At 32.4% G+C, this 25822-nt stretch overlaps 1 protein-coding gene across 1 annotated transcript in view; it reads left to right on the forward strand.

The window, feature by feature from the left end:
* The window catches only part of LOC145256819 (uncharacterized), a 145295-nt gene that overhangs the window by 47132 nt on the left and 72341 nt on the right, over positions 1-25822 (forward strand). The gene's annotated exons all lie outside the window — the stretch shown is intronic.

Consider the following 25822-nt stretch of genomic DNA (forward strand, 5'->3'; position numbering starts at 1 on the left):
GAACTTTCCAACATGACTGCCACTTATCAATTTGGTCTTGATGATATTCACTCTCCAAACTTTACTTTCCATAGCATTTCTCTAAGTTTTTAATTGAACAAGTGGGTTTGCCATTGTTTTACAGGCATTAGCAACTCCTGTTTCTAAGGCATAATGAAAAGTAACAGACAGAGTACAGATCCCTAAGGTACTCTCACTTTAACATTAAAGCTGTCACTAATTGTGTTAATTCTAACATGACTTTCAGTATTTCTATACATTGCTTGAACAATCACTCATTTGCCCTTAGTTTATGCAAAGCTCACTAGACAAGTTCTCTTGATACGCTGTCAAAAGCGTTTTTTATATTCACAAAAACAAAGTACAGCTTCTTCTTTCCAAGGTATTTCTCTTGCATTTGTGTGATAGTACCAATGATACTTTGCCCAGACATGAAGGCAAATTGCATTTCATTTATGCTTATGACTTTTTTTCTGCTCAATTATTCTCTCAATCACTTTCAGGACCTGATCAATCCTAATCATCTTTAGCAAGTACTTCCCTTTTACTCTCATAAGTTCCTAATCTTTCATGATAGCCTCATCATCTGCGATCTGATTTATCAAGTTCATCATCACCTTTAACTTCTGCAACAATGCCTGAGGGCCACAAACATCTTTGTCTCTTGCCAGACAAAGGAAGACATCTTCAACAAAAGGGACAAATACCATTCTATGGGGTTACAAAATTTGGCCAATTAAGGAACACACTTGGCTCATCTTAGATCTTGGATGGAAAGCAGCAATGAAAATTCTATCATGAATGGCAGCTTTCCTTGGGTTTATTTTTAACAACCTTTATTCCAGAATGTTGTTCTCATCTTGGAAAGGTTGAACGCTGATACAGTTCTGTCTACATCTTGCGAGGTGTCATCTCATCTGTCGACCATCTCTCTAGACTGCCTGTTAAAGACTCTAACTAAATTTTAACATGTCTCTAAACTCATTATGTATCTCATTATGTATCTACGTAATAAAATCTTTTGTCACTGGTCTTTTGTCACATACCTTTCTTCATTTAAACAAAACGGTCCAATCCTATTTTATTAAACATCATTCTAAACATTTTATTGTTTTACATATTTCTGGCTTAATTATGTTTACATTAAATTTCAGTCTTATTTGAAAATATTCTTCTGTTATCAAAAAACTTTGTTATATCCATAACATTGTCACTAGTTCAAATATCGGTCACTCACCTCTCTACCTGAGACATCTGATGTTGCCTGGCTATAATATAACTGGATACTGTTTCTATAACTTCTAAATGTTCAGGGTCTCATGAAACTTCATTATTTAACAATTACTCATAATTGCATTTCTAAGCCTCTTTCTTGTCCTTGTTTCAGACACCATAACATTTTCTCACCCTTGGTTCACCCACTTTATTCCCTCAATGTATCTGTTCCATCCTGTCCCCTGTGTACGTAAAGCTGAGTGAAAGAAGTACTTTCAGATAATGTATCTTTAGCCATGGCTATTGGTGGTTGAGATGGTTTCTTGTAATCATTGAAGGAAAGAAGCTTAGTCTTAGCAGCATTGAATGTTACCATCCATTTTTGTCCTACAGACTGGAGGTTTTCCTTTAGGGTTTCCGCTATTGTCTTAGATATGTGTTCATTCATTTTCCTCTTGTGTCTGTTATAGAGCATGGTGTCATTAGGAAATATACCCATCTCAGAGACAATTTTATCAGGGAGATCATTTATGAATATCAAGAATAATAAAGGTCCAAGGATCGACCCCTGAGACACGTATATTGTTTTGATGTGTGACCATACAGGATAACTGGATTCTTCTCTTATTTAAGAAGGATTTAACTTATCAGTAGTACCATATGATCTAATCTTCATAAGACCATCATTTCATGTCCTTTCAAAGGCCTTAGATATATCTAACAACCTCAAGATTGTTGGATAGTGAGTTGATTGCCCATTATTTACTACACTGTTATAGATTTTCCAGAAATCACGAGTTCCTAATTTCTGCACTTTAATGCGTTTTCTTATGGTTTCAATGTATTCTCTCTTAACTGTGACTATTTATTACAATTACTTCTAGCTTCTATAAACTTATGTCTATTTGTACTGTATTTATGTCGGATAAATCTGTGGTATACATGCTGCCTTTGGACAATGGCAGCTGCGTAAGTAGAAGTAAACCATCGGGGAGAGTAGGGTTTGCTATAGAATGTGTGAGAACATGTACTTCAGTTGCTGTTTTGAACCATTCAGTGGTCTCATTTGCACTCTGTTCCACAGGAAGAGAAAACATATTTCCCCATGGAGCATCTCTGATGTGATCCTTGATGGCATCCCAGTTAGCCTAATTGTTGTCAGCCTTGTCATTTTGATCAATAGCTCTTTAACTAGGGGGCAAGAGTTTAGGGTGATGTCTATCATTATCACAGTGTGATCAGCATTCCTGATAGGGCCATTTGCATTTGTTACAATTCTCAAGAACTGTTGTTAGAAATAGGTCCAGAAATGAGGCTTGCTGGCCCTGACAATCTGGGAGACTGGGAGAGAACGTTACTGTGTCAGGGAATGGGATATAGAAGTTATGTGTAATACTACCAGCTGTGTTTGTGTAATTAGAGAAGCCAAGCCAATTACGGTGGTGGACATTAAAGTTACCAAATACATGTACTTGGGTGCTAGTGTCTAAAGAGAGTGCTACATCTTTACTGTAAGACGTGATTGATTAGAATTCCTGGGTTACGGGGGAGTAGTAGAGAAAATATAAGTAGCTAATGCTATGTTGTAAAGTTAGTCTAAAGCGCATGAAGTTCTAGTTGTCTGATTCTAATTTAGATTCCCTAGTCATGGGAGGATGTTACGAATATGGACTCCATATCTGTGTCTGTCAGTTCTTACTTACCAAACATGTTAAAGTGGTTAGAGGGGATGGAGGAGTGTAAGTTAGTTTCACTTAGCACTAAAATATCTGGGAGTTTCATGTATATATACATTTAGTTTTCTATCACTATTTAAAATTTTTTAAATTTTTTTTATTTATGACTCCTAAAACTTCTAATGTCCAACCTGAAGTAGGTCAACTAACTTCCTTGTATGCTGCTGAAATTCATACTTTTCCCCTTATAGTTTGTGTGTGTGTGTAGATAGCAAATTTACAATGTTAACTCTCTCTCTATTTGTTTCTCTTTGTTATATATATATAAAATCTTGGCAGTATATCTTGAAAAAAGCGTATCTCGGGATAATTATTCCTATTTGAAATTAAATAGCAATTCACACGAAAAAATCTAAATGACTTAAAATATCTCATTAATGGCAGACATAGAAAATGGTTGATGAACTAAGAAAGAATCTTTTAAAAATTTTGAAATACGATTAAAAAATAAAGAAGTTATGATTATTTTTGTGCCTTGCATGTTTAGATATTTTTTCCTCTTAAGACCGTATGTTTTTTTTTCACATTTTTTTTACACTACTTTTTTCAGTAAAAATGTTATATCTTTGTTAAAACAGAAGATTAAGCAATGAAATTTGCTATGTAAGTGTATTTTTGTGCAAGGTATCAGAATATGCCACTAAAAATATCAAGAATTTAATAGTTTCCAAATAATCTACAATAAATGCAGATAAATATGCTGCAATTCTTTAAAAATGCCATGTATCCATTAAAAGAAAAAAAGTTAGATAATTTATATACAAGAAACGGAAATCGAAATCTATTAAAAAATGAATATATTGCAATATTTCTGTAGTATTATATGAGATTAACACCGTCCGTTACTCCCCCTGTTAAATAATAGCTATGTAGAAGCATTTGTCTGTTATCTGTTTGTCTATCTATATGGACAACAGAGATTTGAATTGGCATGTTTTGACAGGTTGTCAAACTTTGTCAGATTCCGTGACCAGTCAGTTTGCACTGGAAAGTATGTGAACAGGGACCGGATCTGACGTATCACATGTTCCGGTTTGCGCAAGCATAGTTTGAATTGGATTTGAGGTGTCGAGAGACAGATAGGCTAAAATGGGTCTACCCATGAGTGAGACCATCTCATATGGGGATGGAGAAGAACCCCCCCCCCCCCAAGCCGAAGATTTTTGGTCACTCCATTTCTGTTGATGAAATGTTTGGGTGTGAATAAAATATCTATAAAAGACATTTGTTTTAGGTCCATGTATTGAAGTGTCTTTGTTCCAGCTCCTCCAAGGACAGTTTGTGAATCCCCCATAGAAGCAGCTAGCAGAAACAGGTATGTCATGTTACATGTATTATGTCTTGACATGCACACACAAGAACTAGACGAGTCACGAGCCGTTAAGATAAACATGTGAGGACAACAGTCCGTTATAACACAATGTACAAACATAGTTATATGGCTTGTTAATCTGACTTTGGGTTAAGACTAAGGGAAATGATGTGTGTACATCCAAAAGACTTGACAGAAACAAAACAAAAACAATTTAAGAATTTAGAATGAGGGTTAGTTTCACAAATAAATGTAAAATAATTCACCATGTTGAGACCATTCTAGTGTTTTAAGACGGTTAATCAATTTATTTTTATGGGAGATAAAATGTGCATGTTTAAGGAAGAATCTCTTTGTAGATACTTATATGTAACATACAGAGGAATTCTGTTTGGTGGGGGAGCTTGCCACTCGGACTTAGAATTATTTTTAGAGCTAAAGATTGTAGGAGACTTGCCACTCCTACCTAGGATTAAGGAAGTTTGACACTCATATTTACGGTTACTGTTTCATAATTATTGGCTTTTGAAATTTTTATGACTTAGATTTTGAACAACAAATTACTTTTCAATATGCGAATTTACATAAATGAGGGTGTGAACTTTACAAGAATTAAGACAGACAAAAATAAAGTTTATTCAAAACAGAAAACGTAATGTATTGGAAAAGTATCAAGTATTTTTTGCCCACTTATTTAAATATAAAAAATGCTAAAGCTAAAAAAATCGTTCACAATTTTGAATCAATTTGATTTTTATTTTCAATTACATTTCATGTTCTTTTTTTTCTACCAAGTGACGCATTAATTTTTAAACTTTCCAGTTCAAGACGTTTTTTTTATTTCACTAGAAACCAAGCACTCCTATAAATATTTAAATATTGATTTTGCATTTTTTCTTTCTGTAATAATCTGGTAGATTAGTGTCCATTTTTGATGATAATTTGCTGAAAAAATTGTAAAAGATGAAAATAAAAATGTGGGGGAGGTATACTGCTAGTACACGGGAATAAAAAAAAAATCATTTCACATTTTCTGTTGTTCAAATCGAAGCACTGTTTAATTCACCATTAAAAACTAATGCAACCGATAAAAATGCACATAAGTTATACATTTAAAAAAGTTAGTTTCTTGTCTTTTAAACTGTATGAATATTTTAAAAAAGTTGAAAAGAAATTTGCAAGAAATTGCAAGTTGAACAAAGTTCATTATGCCAGACTGGTTGAGATTGTTTTAATAATTATATATTCTTATAACTGAATAGCTTTAATTAAACTAACTAAACATATGAGAACATTTTTTATATTCATATTTTCAATTATTGAAAAAAAATTTTCTGGAATAAAAATCAATAACAAAAAAAATGTCTGTTTACAGACATTTATTACAAAACAGTTTTGCATTGACAGTCAATAGAAACGATTTCTTTTTCCCCGGATATCATGTTTTTGAATTGCTAGTTACCACAAGAGAAAACAACATACCATTATACTTTTAATGGATAAAAACAGTGAAAAGATTGTTTTATTTACTAGTGGATGACTGAAGAAATTTTTTTTTTTTTTTTTTTTTTTAACACAATGAAAAAAACACTGGTCAAAAGTATTTCAGATAAGTTGTCTCTTCTGGTTAGTTTCCATATTTCATGACAAAATTCTTAATACAAACATGATAAAAGCATTTACAAATCAGGGTTGTTACAAACCTTACCGAAAACGCTGTTTTATGATGTTCACATTTTTATCACTTTATTTGCTTAAAACTCTTAAAATATATAATGTCCATTATTATTAATCAATTCATTTGAAAGCATATCCATTTCCGAACAAAATGGTGTTTTTTTTTTTTGTTTTTTTTTTGAGGACTTGAAGTGCTTTGGTTTTAAAATATGACTATTTTAGTAGAATCCCCTTGAAATCTGTTATTATTGAAAGTGTTTTATCGATTCATGTGTATTGCTAATTTAAAGAAACAGACTTAATCTGTTCCAAGGGTAAGACATTTACTCAAAATAAGCTCAAATTACATTCAACAATCACTAAAGAAAGCTAAATACATAAATAGCACAAAAATATAGAAATATAATATCTTAATAAAAACAATAAAAAACATAGTTGTACTCGCCACCAAGGCGAGTGCTAGCATATGGGATGCATGCAAGGATGAGGGACAGGGAGAAGCAAAGCTATTATACAATATGGTAATTAAAAAGGGGCAGGATTATGTACAATTAAAAACGTTGAATGAATTTACTAAATACTTAATATTTAAGTCTTAATGTAACAAGATGAATAAACAAAGTACAATTGTGACCCACCTACTATGAAGACAGGGATGAGCGACTAATGAAGGTGAGCTAGGGGGCAGCAGGGAAAGAGGACTGAGCTACACACACACACACACACACACACACACACACACACACTATTTTCTTGCTTTGCACTTTGTATATTTAAAAATTTTTGGCTTTTCGTTTTTTAATTTTTTGGTGTCACTAAATTTTTGAAATCATATCTCAAAAAAAATCATAACTTAGGCATAAATATACATGCAATGTATTGTTGTATTTCAAAAAGTCATACCTGAGTGTATTTATATTTCAAGTTATTACTGTATGCATGAATTTACTTTAAATAGTAATGCTCACCGACTGTAAAAATGCTTTGACTATTTCAAGATTTCATGGTAGTTCTACTAAAATAGTCATATTTCAGAAAGCAAAGCACTTTAAGTCCTCAAAAAAGAAAAAAAACGCCATTTTGTTTAGAAATGAATGATTTCTCGTACTTTAATAATCTACATGATATATTTGAAGAGTTTTTAGCAAATTATGAAAATGTTAATGCTATGAAACAGGCATTTTCGTCAGATTTTTTTTTTTTTAATCCTGCAGTGTTTAGAAGCTCAGTACCATTCCTCTAGGGGATTTTGTCATGAAATTTGGAAAACAATTAGAAAAAAAAAACATCAATTTCAGTTATTGTTGGGGTATGAAATAAATTTATCCATTTGGTGTGTTTTTTTTTTTTTTTAGTCTTAAAAATAAATCTTAAACATGACGCGTTTCAAACATTTTTTTTTCTAAATATTTTTCATACCCCATATAATGAATAAATTAATATTTTTATTTTTTTATGTGTTAAAATTATAATTCTGTGTCAATTTCTCTTTTGGTTTTTGTAAATAAGTACCTTCTCCTCAAATTGTAATCAGTTTTCAACAAAAGTAAACAAATTGACTACTTGATAATAAACTAGACAGTAGCAGCAGAAGTTGTTGATTTAATTTAGAATCCAAGAGTTTTATAAATTGTTTATTTTGAAAACAAAACAAACAAAAAAACTTTTGTTTAAAATTAATGCAGTTTGTGATTCTTTTATCAAATTTCCTTCAATAAATATTAGTCTTCAGATATATTCAGTTTTCGAACTTTAATTGTAGTAATAAATAACTTTATAGCTGCTAATAAAAAAATTATAAGATTCTACTCTTTTAGGCGATTATGTGGAATACTCTCCACAGAAAAAATCTTTGTGTGGGATAACAACTGAGATTAACAGAAAGATTCGACTTCAACAAGATACACATTGGCCTAAATGTTGTGCGAATAACACTCAAGATGAGAACAGTAGTTTTTGAACTACTCTAATCTAAATTACAGTAGTACCTTGGTGTTCAATCATAATTCATTCCAGGGGTTTGTTCAAACGCCAATATGTTCAGCACCCATAATAATAATATTTTCCCTTTAAAGTAAGTAACCTGGAAATTATTGGTTCCAGGATTTTAAAGTTCCCTTTTATCTGCAAACATTGAGGATTTTAAGTCTGCTTCGTGTATGTTGCATGGAAGCTTTGGTCTCTACTGATTTATTTTTTTTCTTGACTTTTTTGACACCTCGTGGTCAGCTGTCATCTTGTACTAATAGGGATCACTCGAATTCTAAGGTTCTGTTGCCACGCTAGAGTACTAAAAATAACTCTGACACTGTCTAGACAGTCAAATGGGTTGCAATGATGCCGTTCTAAAAATAACTCGTCGCAAAGTTCATGTGGTGATGTCGTTGGAGTGGAAGTCCTCACACTGCACTTCAAAAATATCATGCACCAAACCACTAATCTGATCCGATCAATTTGAATCACAACGTTCGACTGAGGAATAGTGTTGCTTGTTTACATTCGAAGCAAAGCTGATGGTTAAACCTCCAAAATTTTGTTTGACTACTGAGGCAAAAAAATCTCAAACTTGTTTGACTACAGAAGCATTTGACAACCGAGGTATTCCTATATACAAATTATCAATTTTCATCTAAAACATTCATAAACATAATCAGAGCATATATATATATATATATGTAGTCATTGACATAGTCCTGTTTCGTTGTAGCACAACTCATCAGTGCCGCTAGACTAGAATCTCTTCCAAGCCAAGGATTGAACCTAGAACCGTCGTGTTGACAGTTGGCAGTTCTCCCACTCGACCGTGGAATCGACGCCCGTAAATAACTCGTCGGAATGTCTATTTAAATAGACACCCGATCTCTGAAATAGAAATTAATTGATATTTTAATGGAGCTCTGGAATATGTCTTTTAAATTTTAGAAACATTGTGTGAAGAGAATGCTAAAATTTCTATTTTTGTACTACAACAAAAATATAAGGTGTTATCACCCCCCCCCCCCCAAGCTATTTTTGTGTAAATATTTTCTTTACTGTAAAATTGTTTCCATCTGTTTTTTCTGCTCAACATGTTTTGACACCAGAGTATTTGTTTGCCTTGTTTCTATATTAGTTTAAGTGTGGATCCAAAACTGATAACCCAAATCAATATCTTTTACTCTGCATGTATGTGTGTATACATGTGTTATCTATTGTCTTGTCTTCTACCTAAAAAGCAAACTGTAAAGAACAGATTGTTTATATCTGCTGGTAACTGTCTCTTACAACCACATGGTTTTATATTAATTTAGTCTTCAGAAGAAAATGCAGCCAGTCGACTGTATTCCAGCTGCTGATGAGAAATACTTTTTTTCTATTGATAGTTGCCTACCAACTCTAGTGCTGATCAGCCTGCCTTATGTGCTGATCAGTTTTATTCCTGCTGCTTCCAACTCAGCCTAATTCAGGTAGTCAGTTTGAGGTTGAGAGTTCAGTCAATTTGCCTTTTCATTTGAATTGCACACCTTACTCTGGATTTTGTGCCTCTTTCAGCCGAAATGGTAGGTGGATTATTACAATATTATTATTATTATTTATTTTTTTTTTTTTTAGACATAGTTTTTGATTAGTTTTTCAAATTTTTTGTTTACTTTGAAACAAATTGTCCTTTTATTAAAACTTTATGTTAAACAATTTTACTTATTTGTTTTTGTAAATCTTCAATGATTACTCTTTTTAAATATAATGTTCTTTATAAATTCTACTCCCTTACAATAACTTATTTTTTAACCTTTATTTTAACTCATAAAAAATAAACACATAAAAAATATATTTTAAAATTAGTTTTTATTCATAATGTTTAGTGTGTCATTTTATTACTCAAGTTTTAGAAATTTAATATTCTTAAATTTTGAAATAAACTTTTAGAAAAGCAATTTGATTAAACAAAACAGCTTTGATTTAGATAACTTTAGATTAAAAAAAATGTAAACTTATTTCCAGATAATTCTTAAAATGAAAAGTATATATATTATCCTAACATAAAGAATTTATATAAAAACATACAAACAAGATACATTTTATACTTTTCCTGTTTTTAATATATATAAATTATCCAGTTTAACAAACGATAATGATCTAAGATATTTCCTCAGTGAGTAAACATAATATATCTTTTTTTTTTATGATTCAAAATTAATTTTACAGCTTATGCAGTTAATAGCAAAATGTCAAGTTAATTTTTACTAAGCTACTTTTTAACTGATTTGGTTTTTGTAAGGTCATTTTTAGTATTTCGTTATTGATGTAATAGTGACTTTTTTTTTTTTTTTAAATACATGTGTAATTTATTTCTATTTTAAAAATATTTATGGTTAAATATTGTCTCTGTATTTGAAATTTGTATTCAATTTATATCTTTTTATATAAAAGTGATTGATAATAAATCTGAGATATTTTGTATTTAGACTACAAATAATTTCGGATTTTATTATTTATAAAACTTTCACGTCATTTAATAAAGCAAGGATTAGTCATCCGATGCATTGTTTATTTACAAAAGTTTAATTATTTAAAAAATGTGAAATTTTTATTGTTAATCTTAGCAGCAACAATCATTCAAAGTTATTTTTGAAATTGTTTATTGATTATAAAAATTGAGTGAAAACTCAAGTTCATTTTCTATAAATTTCAGAGAGGCAAATTGTTTAATGAATTGTATTTTCATCCATAACTTCTCATCTCTTGCTTTATTTAATACCATTTTCCAGAATGAGTCTTACCCACCATCTCAACAATTCGTTCCTCATAAAAGTTTAAGTAGATTATTGGATTTTTTAGTTCTACACAAATAACTTCTCATTTTTATTAAAAATCTTTGTATAAATGTTATAATTGATCTTTTTTTTTTTTTTGCGCCAGAAGATTTTATTTTAAATAAATTACACCAAAAATTTGTTTTTATACCTTACAGTAGAAATCTTGTTTCTTTTTTATATTTCTCCAACTGTAGATGTTTAAAAAAATGAACTTTATTTTTCTGCAGACTTACACTAGATTTTCAGTGGATAATCAGGCTTTGAAGAGAAATTAGAAAAACAAAACAAAAATACACCTGAAAAATAAATCCTTAAACATTATGAAGACTCTCTCTCAGATATATATACATATAAAATCTAAATTTTTTTTTTTTTTTTTTCATAAACGCTTATGATTTTTAAAGATAGTCCCCTATGACTATTCTGAAACTACTACATTAATTTCATTTTACAAAGTTATGAGGCCTGCATTTGTTTGGCCTCCACAAGAAAAAGAAATGCATTTTACTTTAATTTTATTTATAACTTAAATTATAGAAATTAAAAAATATAAATCAAAATGATATGAATTTCAGAACTTGGAGTAGTAGTCTTCAGTCATTCCTGGGAAATTTGAGTTTGTTTCAAAACCATCAATTGACTAACAATTATTTCAATTAATGTTGCTGCGCTTACCCCTTTACCTCATCATCCTTGTACCTCATCCTCAAAAACTGAATGTAAAAAAAAATAAAAATAAATGATATAAATAAACTGACAAAGAGTATCTCATTCAATCCTTACCAATTCCCCGGCATCTTCCTAGTTTTAAATAAAATTGTGATTCTCTGTAATCCATATCTAAATCGATGTAACATAATATCAAATGTAATTTATTAATTTAACATAATATCAAATGTAATTTATTAATCTTAATTGTATGTATACAATTAGACATTCTTCATGTTTTTTCTTTTAGTTTTATGCTTTATGCAATTAAGGTATATTTTTCAAAAGTGCATTTAACTCACCAGGTAATTCAAAAGCTTTTCTCAGCCTTTTTTATAGGGTTCTATATGTTAAAGTTGTCAGTTGGAATGGAACAAAAATAAATAAATGTAAATACTAATAACTTTTCTCGGAAATATAGGTCAGATTTAATGGTCAAAAAAAAAAAATCATATGCTGAAATATTTTCACTTCACAATTAGATCATTAATTTAGGAGTTGATAAATTAATATCAAGTAATGTTAATTATTGATTAATAAATTATTTATAGCCAAAATGTTAAGCTACCCTCTCCACGAAAAATAAAGTTAAAACCTCTTAAAACAATCATTTTGATTGTATTATAAAAAAAAATGACTTTAAAAAAACATCTGATATGACAATTATTTCTTCTAATGTATTTCAAAATGTCTAATTTTGTAAATTTTTTTTAGCATTAAGAATTAAAATCTGTTATGTAAAAAGTGAAATCGTATAAATTTTCCAAATAATTACTCTATTTTATTAATACTTTTTACATATATATTTAAAATAATCTTACCTTTATTTACCAAAAATAAAAATTACATAAAAGAATATCTATAACCATTTTTCTTTTTTTATCCCACATTTCTAACTTACATGATATTATTCAATTAAAGGAACAGTCTTATTTTTAAATATTTACGAATAATATGTAAAAATAAATATTTTTGTGTCATAATTAAAAATTTCAAGTTTATCTGCAAAAAGAAAATGGTAATGACTGTCAGTACATTTTTGTTAATTTAAATATTTTTTCTTGAATTAACTAATTTTAAAATATTTGCATTATAATTCAATATTTTATCTGTATTTTAAGATTCAAATAATGTTACAAATTTTAATAAAAACTACCTATAAATTTTTATCACTATTTTTTTTTAACTCTCTAGAAGTATAAACTTTTAAATTATAAATGAGTGATTCCATGTAAAATTAATAAATATTTTAAGAAACACAGATTATTTCAAATTTGCTATGCTTATAAATAATAATACGAATTGAGTGGCACTAGTCTAATCCCTTCAAGAAAGTTAATTTTCAATGATACTGACAAAGTTTAAAACTTAATATCTCTTGTATTTTGCACCCAAAACCTTTATATACAGTTTTGAAATACTTCAGTGGATTTAAAATGTACCATATATATATTTTTAGCTTAGACAAGTTGACCTTGAACTTTTAATTAAAAAAGAAAGTAAATTAGCAAAAAACTGCATTAAAAAAAAAAAAAAAAAAAAAAAATTAACCAAATACGAGTTGTCTGACAGGATATTTAACAAAAGATTTATGCTAGGGAAAGTATGCTATAAATGTTTTACTGAAATGACCTTAATGCAAAATAATGGATTTGGGCATCAGCCAATATATTCAAATTTATTGCTAGAAATTTCTTTTAATACTGAATAACATTTACATAAAATTAACAAATAATCTTTTACTGATTTATTTAATCTAACTTGTTTATTTTTATCATTTTGACAGCCAATCTACTAATTCGTCTATTCAATCTTTCTGAAATGTGAAAGAAAGTATTTTTTTTTTTTTTTATAATAAAAAAAATATTCTAATTTTATTTTTAAATTTATTTTATTCTTTTATTAAAATATCATCACTTATCAAGGTCACTTGAGAATAAGGTTTAAATAAGTGTTAGAATTTGATAATTTAAGGCAGCGCCTCGGCAAGAATTTGTTTGCATTGGACTTGAAAATGACAATGTTGTGGTAAACCGGAACACAGCCTCATGATGTGATCCACAGATGGATAGTTTTAGAAAAGAAACTTTTCTCAGAAGTTCCGTTAAGTTTTAGGTCAGAAAACTATTGACAGTGGGTGTAACTAAACAAGTTTTTATTGTGAATGTTTTACAGAGTTGAACACTTGCCATGAAAATAACAGAATAGAGAGTTTAGCAATGTCTCTTCTGTGAGATGAAGCAGATTAGAACTTGCAGATAAACCGATTAGGTTAGGGACTTTTTTATTATTTTTTTTATGCTGTCCAAGAGACTAGTGATTTGTGCATCAGACCATACGGGCAACAATACTTCATGCATGAGTGAATAGTGGCTTTATAAATATAAGATACTGATAGGTGTGATAAGTTTTCTAACCCGCTACCTTTGCAGTAGATTTGGCAATATATTCTTTATATTTATTCCAATTCATGCTGTCTGAATGCTTGGCTGAGGGGATTTAAATGTTGGATTCTTGGGAAATGGCAATTGGTGGTTGGAATAACTAATTTGAATGCCTGAAAACAAGAAAAACTGGTTAAAGAGTACACCTTGTATTTTGGTAAAAAAATATAGTAGGTAATGGAAAGGAAATATTAATGGTGTTACAATGAAATAAAGAATTTTTTGTGACGTGGATGACTAGGAGGTATAAGCATGAGAATAAAAATAACTTGTGCCTCCTGTGTAGATGAATATGTTAAAAGTTATTGAGCTGAAAAAAATATAAATATTTTTGAAAGCAAATGCACACCAAGAGCACAGTGGCAGCTTTCCTATTGATGTATGGCTAAATTAATCTCTACTAATTGCTGTTGTTGATGATGATTTGCTATTCAAGAAAATTTGACTCAAGCGATCTCCTGTGTCTCTCAGGGCAAAATATTGTAAAAATATCTTGTGGTATTATCTCTTGACTGAAAATTATGAGTAAGAAAATGTTTTCTTATTAAAATAAACAATGAAACAAATTTACTCACAGCTGTCAGTCTAGAAGTTATTTTTGACAAATAAGCCTGAAAGTAAACAAAGTAAATTATGTAAATTATGTTAAAACAAAAAGCAATCAATTTTAATTTTGACTGACTGGCATGTTTTTTTTTTTTTTTTTTTTTTTTTTTTCTTTTTTTTTTTTTCATTAAAAATCTTTGTAAAAAAAAAAAAAATACAAGCATTTTTTGTACCTAGTGAAAATATTTTAAAAATATGAGAAAAGTATATAATAAAATAAACATTCTGACTTACAAAATTGCTTGCTAGGGACGCTTCAGTTTTTAATTTATTCATAATATTTAATTAATAAAATTATAGGAAATCGAGTCTAATTTTTCTTTTTTCATAACAAAACGCACAATTTAGTTGTGTTTTGTAGGATCAAATTTAAAATGAGCTCCTGATTCAAGCAACTTGATCAGTAATAGCTTTTTTTTTTTTTTTTTTTTTTTTACACAAAATCACTTATCAAGGCCCAAAGGCCACTCGAGGATAAGGGTTAATAAGTGTACAGTAGTCAATGGGAAAATGTCATAGCAATCATTAGTGGAAATTTGGTAAATTGGATTACTTACTCATCAAGAACTTGATCACATTGGACTTGAAGACGACCATATAGTAGTCAGCTGGAAAGCAAGCAAACAGAATTGAGTTCCACAGCTGTGCACTTCTAAGAAAGAAACTTTGTTCATGGAATCTACGTTTAGGTACAGATACAGAGTGAGGGAAATTGATAATGATTTCAGCTAGACGAGTATTTTTCATGAAAGTCAGACCAGGGGGGATCATAGATTGGAGCTCAAATGAGCACTTGCCATGAAAATAACAAAGCAGAGACATGCTCGTGACGTCTCTTCTGTGGGAAAGAAATTGCAGAGAAGAGAGAAGGGCATCCCCCACTAGGCTATGAAGTCTATTTTGAACCCTGTCAAGGCAGGATAAGGTCTTTCTAGCAGCTCCTGCCCAGGTGTGGCAATCATACTTCATTCTAGGATGTACTTATACAGGTAGAGAATTACCTTAGCAATGAGATATCTACTGGAGTGGTAGAAGGATCCCACCATTTTTTTCAACAGCCTTGGCAATAGATCTGATGTACGTGTTCCATCTCAGATCAGGAATAACGGTCAGATCTAGAATCTTGTCAAAACATGGAGCTTCCTCTAAATGAGAGCCATTCATTTCAATTGATGCCAGATGGGGATCAGAGCGTTGATGGAAAAATAGAAGCTTGGTTTTAGATGTACTAAAATTAACCAGCCACCTTTTTTCCCATTGCACCATGTGATCAAGATCAGAGGAGAGAGAATAAAAGAACTTGGTTGTTTATGGCCTTTGAACTGTTGCCAAAGATGGTAGTGCTGTCAACGTAAATGTTTACGAATGATCTTAGGATGTGATTTGGAAGATCATTGATGTAGATCAGGAAGAGACTTGGACTCAGGGTGGATCCCTGAGGAACTGAGCATTAAAATGTGAGCTTCTGATTTCTGCCCATCAACCACTACTCGTATAAACCTATCAGAGAGAAATGATTTAATAATGGAAAAGACATTTCCAGTTATACCATGGCTGGAGATTTTGTAGAGTAGACCTTTATGCCATACCCTATCAAAGGCCTTTGATATGTCAAGGGCAATTGCTCTAGAAAGGAAGCCTCCATCGAGAGATTCACTAATCCTATGAGATATAACTGTAAGCACATCTGCTGTAGATCTAGCAAAACGGAAACTATACTGCATGTCACCGAGGAGGTTATTTTTGCTAAGGTGGTTAACTACTTCTCTATTTAACAGATTCCAGCAACTTACTCATGAAGCACAGGAAGCTGATTGGACTGTATTGAGAGGGAGATGACCGATTACCTGAATTTTTAGATACGGAGCATATGAGGTTTTCCAGAGTGTTGTGAAGCAGTTCTTAAGACCATGCTTAAACAGCTTTGTAAATATGGGAGCTAGTTCTGGTTGAAACATTTTGAGTACTATAGTAGGAATGCTGTCAGGACCACTTGCTTTTCTAGAATGGAGGTTTTTGATTAGCTTGGCAACATCATGCACAGATTTGTATTTCGCATAGTGTGTTTTCAGACACAGGAGGAAATACAGGGGGTTGGTGGCTGTGATTGCGTAGGGTAGAATTAGCTGCAAAGTTTTTGTCTGATGCAGATGAGATTACCTCAGGTCCATTGATGATGGTTGGGATAGAGCACACACTTCTATTCAGGACCCTGTTTGTTATTTGGCCAAAATTTGTGGGGACCAAGCCACTGCTCAACTACTTTGGACTTGTCGGACTGAGCATACAACTCTCCTGCGTTCTCTATTACTCTTTTACAGTGGTTGCTGGCAGTCCTGAAGGTGGCTTTAGCTTTAGTACATGTATAATGTTGGAAGCAATGGAAATAGTGATTTGTGTGCAATGCAAGTTTTGCTTAGGAAGATGTTTGTTTGGTCTCCTGTAAATGGGTTTCAACTTCTGGAAGATTGGAATGTAGACCTGATGTTGGAGAAAGAGACATGGTAGTGGGGGTGTACGTTGGAAGTTGGAGTTCTGGGTTTAATCGTGTATTATGGAGACTTTTCATGATAGTTTTAGGATTTGTGGAATAGGTCGACAAACTTGGTTAGAGCAGGGCAGAGAGTGAAAGTAAGGGAGAAAAAGTGAAGAAATATATTTTTTCTTTTTTGTAGACCATAAGGCAAAGCCGTAACAATTACCACTAATATGGCATCAAGAGGCCCCACTAGAAGCAACTGCATGGTCCAAAATCCATTCACCAAATGGCAATACAGCAGCCCTAGTACTTTGCAACTGCTGATAGGATAACTTCCTTAGTTACTATCAGGCGGATAATGTCAGCCCAGTAACACGTTTACCTTAAGCACCCTTATTAGTTATATGGTTTCTAGGATAGAAGCAGAAATTTTCTGACCCCTCAAGCGACTGTTCATGCAAAAATACTGCCAACCTGGAATAAAGCTTTTTCTTTTCCCTTTGTCAGAAAAATCACTCGTTCTAAACAGGGACAGAGAGACAACTTAGAAGTGAGTTATGAGAGCTGCTGACAACGCATCCACAATGCATTGTCTCCATTTAAAAAAAAAATGATTTGAATGGTAATTGTTTATCCCTTTTGCTAACATTTGATGCTAGGCAGCACATTTATTTGTATGACTATTTGAAAAGTATACTAAAATGGAATGGCGTTAGCCGTTTTTTTTTTTTTTTTTTTTTTTTTTTTTTTTCAGAAGAATGGGCAGACATCGAATTCAAAATTAGAGTATGCGTTTAATTTTGAGGAAAAAATAGCAAGTGAATCACAACTGCAAATTGACAATAAATTCCAGTAATAAATTTTAGTATTTGGTGGGAGGGGGGGGGTAAGTGTAGAAAGAAAAATATTTGGGTAAATTAACACATAACTAAAAGAAAAATAGACTTAATTTTTTTATTATTGCTTACAGTAATCTTGCCTCTCCACCCTTTTTATTTTTGTCTATTTTTTTCCATTTTATCTAATTATTATCAAATGGACACTAGTCTACCAGATTATCAAAATAAATAAAATAAAAAAAGTCAGCGTTTAAATATTTGTAGAGGGTGCTCAGTTAGGCCAAATTTTGCTAATTTGGCATTTTTTAAAGTAGCTTGGCCTTTTTTGAATTTCGCTTTTCAAAATAATATTAAAAAAGCTAAACTAGAGAAAGTTGGCCTAAAAACGTTGAATTGTTCTAAAAATGGATGCTCAATTTACTAAAACGTTACATAAAAAAAACTGAGCATCCCTACAAATATTTAAATATATATATTTTTTTTTCTGATCGGTTAGTGTCCATTCGATGATAATCCACTGTAAAAATTAAAAAAAGGTGAAAATAAAAAAGGAGGGGCAAGATTCTTATTGTCCGCCTCCCCCCCTTTTTTTTCGGTGGGTGGGAATTATCATTTACTATTTAATAAATTAGAATAGTGTAAAAGTAAATAAATATTTTTCTTTTGTTTTTAATTTTGATTGGGATTAAAAAACGATCTTTTGTATAAAAAAAAACTCTTTTGCCTAATTTCTAAAGCTGAATATTGTGATTAAATTTAAGTTTTCGAAAACTTTAAAAGGAATTAGCTAACTGCTACCTACCAGGAAATACTGGCTGGGAGCCCAGGCATTTTGGTAGCCCAGGGTATTTTTTCTTTTTACGTTTGACTCATATTTTTTAAAAGCCCTAAGCTACAAAAATGCCTGGGCTCCTTGTCAGTATTTTCTGGTAGGGGCACCTCAAGCAAATAGCAGTTAGCTAATTCCTTTTTAAAGTTTTCTAAAACTTAAAATAAAAAAACAAACTAAAAAAAAAAAAAAAACTTTTTTTTTCATAAAAATTTTTAATGAACAAAAGATGCCAGTCCATCTAAATTGAAATCAATTTCTTCTTGTTTTTAACATAAGAATCCAAGAAAACTGATTCTAATTTTATTTGATGCAAATTTATTTTAATAATTCATATTTTTTTCAAACTCTAGTTTATTTTTGAGATTTTGCCAAACTTCACTTAATTAAAAAAAAGAATAGTTGTTTACCCTACGAGAGCAGAGTCGGTTTTAAATGTGCTGAAAATCCGGTTCTCCTAAAAGTGGCACACTGGATTGACAGAAAAAAAACAAAACAAAACAAAAAAAAACAATTGGATTGAGGATTAGTTTTACAAATAAATTTAATGTAAACTAATTCACATTTCCAGGCCATTATAGCGTTTTAGAGCAGTTAATTTATTTTTCTATGAAAGAAAAATCGTGTGTGTGGGATCTCTCTCTCTCTTTCTTTTTTTTAAGATTGTGTGATTTTAAGCAGGGTTGCGGAGTCGGATGGTGAAAGTCTGACTTCTTGAATACTAGAATGCCGACTCCGACTTCCGACCCCAACCCCTTGACCCCTATGTGGAAATCTATTCTGCAGATCCATATACCAGCCTCCCACATCTATTCAGCAAGCATTTTATAATTACTTTTCATCTACATCATTTTTTATGTTTAACATTCACTTGTATGATAAATATACTCACATATACACTATACCAGCTTTATTTATTTTACTCACGTTAACTCCTAACAAGGCATATCACCACTTGGATGAAAAAGGCTACATTTTGGGATCATGTCTAGGAAAGATTAGCAAGATGCCGGTTTATGTTACATTTAAACTTCTGCATATCAGTACGACCAGGAAAGCAGGTAGTAGGAAGGGGATTCCAAAGTCTAGCTGTTCAAGGGAAGAAACTATTAGAATAGAAACCTTTTTGGCATCTAGGAACCTCAACAGTGAAGAGGTGAAATCTTATTGCTGAACGGGTTTGTCGGAAATATGTACGGGGGACAGGTGCAAGGAGAACACATTCCATTAAAAAATGTGATGATGGGACAAGAGCTGGAGCTTAGTTGTAAAGTGGGACCGATTCGATTGACAACTTTTTTTTTTTTTTTTTTTTTTTTTTTTTTTTTTTTTTTGAACCTATCCAAGATGGAAAGGCTAGTGGTAAATACACCAGATGTGGCAACAATACTTCGTGCATGGTATGCGAATGGTGGCCTTGTAGAGGTACGGGATACTCTCAGGTGTGAATAGTCTTCTAACTTGATAGAGGGAACCCACCATCTTTGCAGCAGTCTTTGCAATGTCCTCTATGTATTTGTTCCAGTTCATATTGCCCACAAAGTCAAATATGGTAAAATAGTCTTAAAAAAGGAGTTTGAAGATAGAATTCTCAAGTAGGATGTTATTTTTCATCGATATAGGCAGTTTGAGAGGTGTTTTGTAATTGTTAAAGGAGAGCAGCTTAGTTTTACGAGCATTAAATGTTCCCATCCATTTGCATCCCCATTCACCTATGGTCTGGAGGTCATTTTCTAATGATTTTTCCATTGTCTTAAATTTATGTACATCTTTTCTTCCCTAATGCATGTTATAGAGTATTGTATCATCAGCAAATATACCCACCTCGGACACTATATTATCAGGGAGGTCGTTTTTGAATATCAGGAATAATAATGGTCCAAGGATCGACCCCTGAGACACTCCCACATTAATGTTATGCTGGTTGGATGTATGTCCATTAATGACAACCTGTATACTTTTATTGTCTAAGATGAATCTAATTATATTTAGTATACGTCCAGTTATAACGTACGATTTAGTTTTCATTAACAGCCCTTTCTTCCAGACTTTGTCAAAGGCCTTGGATGTATCAAGGGCTACAGCTGTGACTCCACCCACTTTATCCAGTATATGGTAAATGCATTCACAGATAAATGTTAAAATATATGCAGTAGAATGACATTGCCTGAATTCATACTGTTTGTCAGAGAGAAAGTTTGCTTTTGCGAGGTGATGAACTAGTGTTTGATTAAGGTCTCAAAGATTTTAGTGAAGAGGGGAAGGAGATTAATGGGGCGATAATTTGGAAGGTCTGTTCTTTCATCAGAATTCGTGTTGGTACCACAAAGGCCATCTTCCAGCTGTTAGGGAAGCAAGATTCAGCAAGGCATTTATTGTAGAGCTTGGAAAGTATGGGGGCTGGCTCAGTTACTAATTTCTTAATTAGTATAGCAGAGATGAGATCAGGCCCACACGCCTTTGAGGTGAGGTGTCTAAGTTTTTTATGATATCGCAGACATGAGAAGGGGTGATTTTTACATTATCTAATGTGGCTTTAGTCTGCATAAGGAAATTTGGGAGGGAGTTGTTTGTTGGCTCTAAGTTGGAGTTAAAGGCCTTCTCAGTTACCGTGCATGCAACCTCCTAGTTGTTGCTCAGTGGAAGAATTACTGATTGTCCTTTATTCACAACACTAGTATATTTTCAGAAATCACGAGTTTCTGTCTTTGGTGATTCTATGAGTTCCCTGATTATTTCAGCATGCTTTCTTTTTACTGTCACTATTTCTCTCTTACAATGATTTCTAGCATCTACGAATTTTGCCTATTTGTATTTGACTTATGATGTACAAACTGACGGAATGCATGCTGTCTTTGTGCCATAGCAGCTGCACAATCTGTAATGAACCATGGGAGTGATTGGGATTTGCTATAATACTTCCATGTGGGAACATGTGCTTCAATTCCCACTTTGCACCATTCAGTTGTCTCATTGGCACTCTGTTCAGCAGGAAGAGAGAAGATATCGGTTCATAGGGCATCTCGGATATGTTCTCTAATGGTTTCCCAGTAAGCCCTGTTGTAGTACCTTGTGCTTTTGAGCAATGATACCTCACCTTGAGGTTGGGATTTAAATGTGATGTCAACTGATATCACTAGGTGGTCTGCATTTCCAAGTGGACTGTGGCATTAGTCACACAATCCTCAGGTACTGTGGTGAGAAATATGTCTGGAAGTGAAACTTGTTGAGGTTCACAATCTGGTAGGCCAGTTGGAAACATTACTGTTTATGTGAGGGAATGGGCTATAGGGAAGCTATAAGTGGAGTGTCCAGCTGCTTCTGTGTAACCTGAGAAATCAAGCCAATTTTTACAGTAGACATTGAAGTCACCAAACGCATGTGTTTGAGCATTACTATTCAAGGAGAGTGCTGCATCTATATTATCAGAAACATGACGGATTAGAGTACAATCCAGACTTGAGGAAAAATGGTAGAGAAAATAAGTAACTAACGCAGTGATGAAATGTTAGTTGAAAGCACATAAAAGCCTGGTCATCCAATTCAAGATTTTTCTCTCTAGTTTAAGGGAGAATGCTACGAATATAGACTCTAAGCATGTGCATACATCCGAGTTCTTACAGCAAAGAGGGAGGTATCCTGTAATGTTAAAGTAGTCGGAGGGGATTGAAGGGTGTAAGTTTGTTTCACTTAATGCTAAGATATCCGGGGAGTTTACTAAAAGGTAAGACTCTACACCGTCTATATTACCTCTAAACCCACGGATATTTATGAAAGGTGGAGGTGAATTGGTTTTGTTTGGGTGGTTGTCTGGTTTTATTGTGATATTTTCTTGGGTTGTCATTTAATTATGTTAGGTTAGGGGAAGAGTGTTGAGCAAATTGGGTCTGTTTTGATGCCACGTATATATATACACAGTGGTCTATTAGCTGAGTCCAGTCTAGAATGTGTGGTTTCATAAAAGCCAACCAGATATAGCAGCAGGGTTCCTTCCCATGCACAACATGGCACTACAACTATCCTGATATTATACATCTGATGATAGAGCAGCCAGTCTAAGTGTTACCAAAGAGTTAGGACTCCCATACTGCCAGTTGGAAATGGCAGCAAGACAAACTGTCAATCAGTTACCCTCAACCTCTCAGACAAGACTGGCCCAAGCAAGTCTAGTAAGCACAAGTGGCAAGCAAGCAAATTTTCTCAGTTTCTGAGAGAAAGAGAAATTCAAAATAGGGAATAAGGGAACGGAATTCAATGTCCTAGTCAGGAAATAAGACCAAGCACAGGGTGACTCTGGTGAGTCTCTGGTATTGTACCTCTGGCCTGGCTAATAGGCAAAGAAGAAATGTGAAAGCCAGCGATAGGAAGAGCCTATCTACTCCTTAAGCAAGTTACGGTTGCAAGCCGGGAATTTGTTTGAGTCACAAGCTTCAGTAAGGTTGTCAAACCTGACTCTCTCGGTTTTGTTATCAGAGTTTTCTTTCTCTTAGATGGATGATCTGACAAGATCTACAGGTCCATCATACCGAGAGGGTTAACCATGCGCCTGATTTCTACACCCGGTATTTCTGTGCCCCCGCATGGATGAAGATATTGAGTATCTTACTTTAAAGTTTTTCTCTATTCTTCATAAATACGCGCAGGATTGGAGATAGATTACCCTCAAACATTTACAAGAAATTTTATCTTTCAAGTACTGTGAGAAAACCAATCTGCTCTAGCAACCAATTTGTTTTGAAATAAAATGTGTGCTTTGATTTTAATACTTTCTTTTATTTAATTGAAAAGGTATAATTTTTGATTTCTGTATTAATAATTTAAAACATACAAACTCATTTACCAAAGGTGATGAATGCTAGAAAAGAGATGCGTATTTCCAATTTTTCTGTTGTGTCTATACATATATTGCTAAATATTACTAATATATTACAAACAAATGACCTGCGAGAAAAATTTGGGAAAATAGTTTCAAGCGGGTAGTTAGCACAGAATATAGAAATGGAAATAAAATAATAAAATAAATTAATTTTTTAGTAATATCTATTTTAAAGGCAGATTAAGGGATGATTAAAATTTTAAATAGTTTTAAAGCTTTTTTTTTTTTTTTTTTTTTTTTTTTTTTTTTTTTTTAATAAATGCAAGGCCATCTTACAAAATTTCATTATCACATTTTATTGTATAACATGGGGAGTAGACTCGCCAGTTAAAATGAATTCAGATAAGAATGGGAGTTTGGAAATATGGTTTAAAATACACTATAAATATATTTTAAAAACTAGTTTATAGAAGAAATTAAAATAACAAAGGGATAAAAAAAAATTACAATTAAATTTTACTAGCAAAAGTACCCGTCATTGACTGGGTTCAAAAACAGCCTACAGAAAATGGACTCTGATTTATGAAAGTATGATAGGCTATGAAAAGGAAGGGTTGTAAATTTGGGTTGAATTTGGGGGTATCAAAACCAAAGCAAAATATGATGAAAGTAAAAATAAAATAGATAAACCCCATAATTTATTATACCATACCTGTTCACACTAAAACACTTATCACAATATTCTGTGGATCTATATTAAAAAACCTTGTTAAACTTTGTGACATATTTCCATTCTATGGAGGGCATGTGCGAACGAACACCCCATAATTTTATTATACCATATTTCTTCAAACTGAAACGTAATTATCAAAGTATACTTACGCAGATAGATATGAAAAGTCTTTATTAAAGTTTGTGCCTATTTCCATTCTATGGAGGCCAGGCGTGAACGCAGACCCCACAATTTTATTATACCATCCCTATTAAGTTAAAACATACTTATCAAAGTATTCTTATGTACATCTATATCAAAAACAATTGTAAACGTTTTCTTTTTAATTTCTTTATTTCCATACTTTATGAACCAGGTGCGAACGCAGACCCACAATTTTAATGAGCCACTGTTCTGCCAGATCAAACATACCCATTCCTGTGTCTTGATACATCTATCATTATATGTAATCAGTTTTTTAAAATAGTCAACCATATAGGAGCCTATTCGTGACCAGACACACCCACACACACACACACATTCAGCTTCTATATTATAGATTATGCTTTCATTTTAAAAGGGACTACAATATTTTGGGATAGGGAAACCTCTTTAGGTCATACCATTTCGAAGCCAAATGCCTCTCCTCAGAAGAGGGGAGTAAAGACACATATTATAGAGAGAAGGAATTTTTAAAAAGATACTATTGCCTTTATGAGAAGAGGATCAAAGGAAAAATATGAAGCTGTACTAAGTCCAATTCTAGGACTGCCAGCAATCACTGTAAAAGAGTAATAAAGAATACAAGAGTTGTATGCTCAGTCCGTTAAGTCCAAAGTAGCTAAGCAGCAGCTTGATTCCCACCAGTTTTAGCAAATAGCAAACCGGATCCTCAGCAGAATCATGTGCTCTATTCCAACCATCATCACTGAACCTGAGGTAATTTCGTCAGCATCAGACAAAGCCAAACTCTTTACCAAGAACTTTGCAACTAATTATACCCTATGTGACTAAGGCCGTCACCCCCTCTTATTTCCTCTTTTATCAGAAAACACACTATGCGACATACAAATATCTGTGATGTTGCCAAGCTAATTAAAAAACCTTGATTCCAGTAAAGCAACTGACCCTGATGGCATTTCAATTATAGTACTGAAAAAGCTTCAACCAGAACTAGTTCCCATATTTACAAAACTGTTTAAGTGTTGTCTTAAGGAGAATTGCTTCCCAACACCCTGGAAAACCTCACCAGTATGCCCTGTATTTAAGAATTCAGGTGATCGGTCATCTTCCTCTCAGTACAGACCAATAAATCTCCTGTGCATCATGAGTAATTTGCTGAAATCCGTGTTAAATGAAGAAGTAGTTAACCATCTCAGCAAAAATAATCTTAGTGACATGCAATATGGTTTCCGTTCTGCTAGATCTACAGCAGATGTGGTAACGGTTATGTCTCATAGGATTAGCGAATCGCTCAACGGAGGCTTCCTTTCTAGGGCAATTGCTCTTGACATATCAAAGACCTTTAATAGGGTATGGTATAAAGGCCTACTTCACAAGATTTCCAGCTGGAAATGTTTTCTCAATTATTAAACCATTTCTCTCTGATAGGTTCATAAGAGTAGTGGTTGATGGGCAGAAATCAAAAGCTCA

This window comes from Euprymna scolopes, chromosome 3, assembly GCF_053919585.1.
Source record: "Euprymna scolopes isolate OS-2025 chromosome 3, ASM5391958v1, whole genome shotgun sequence".
Taxonomy (NCBI): Eukaryota; Metazoa; Mollusca; class Cephalopoda; order Sepiida; family Sepiolidae; genus Euprymna; species Euprymna scolopes.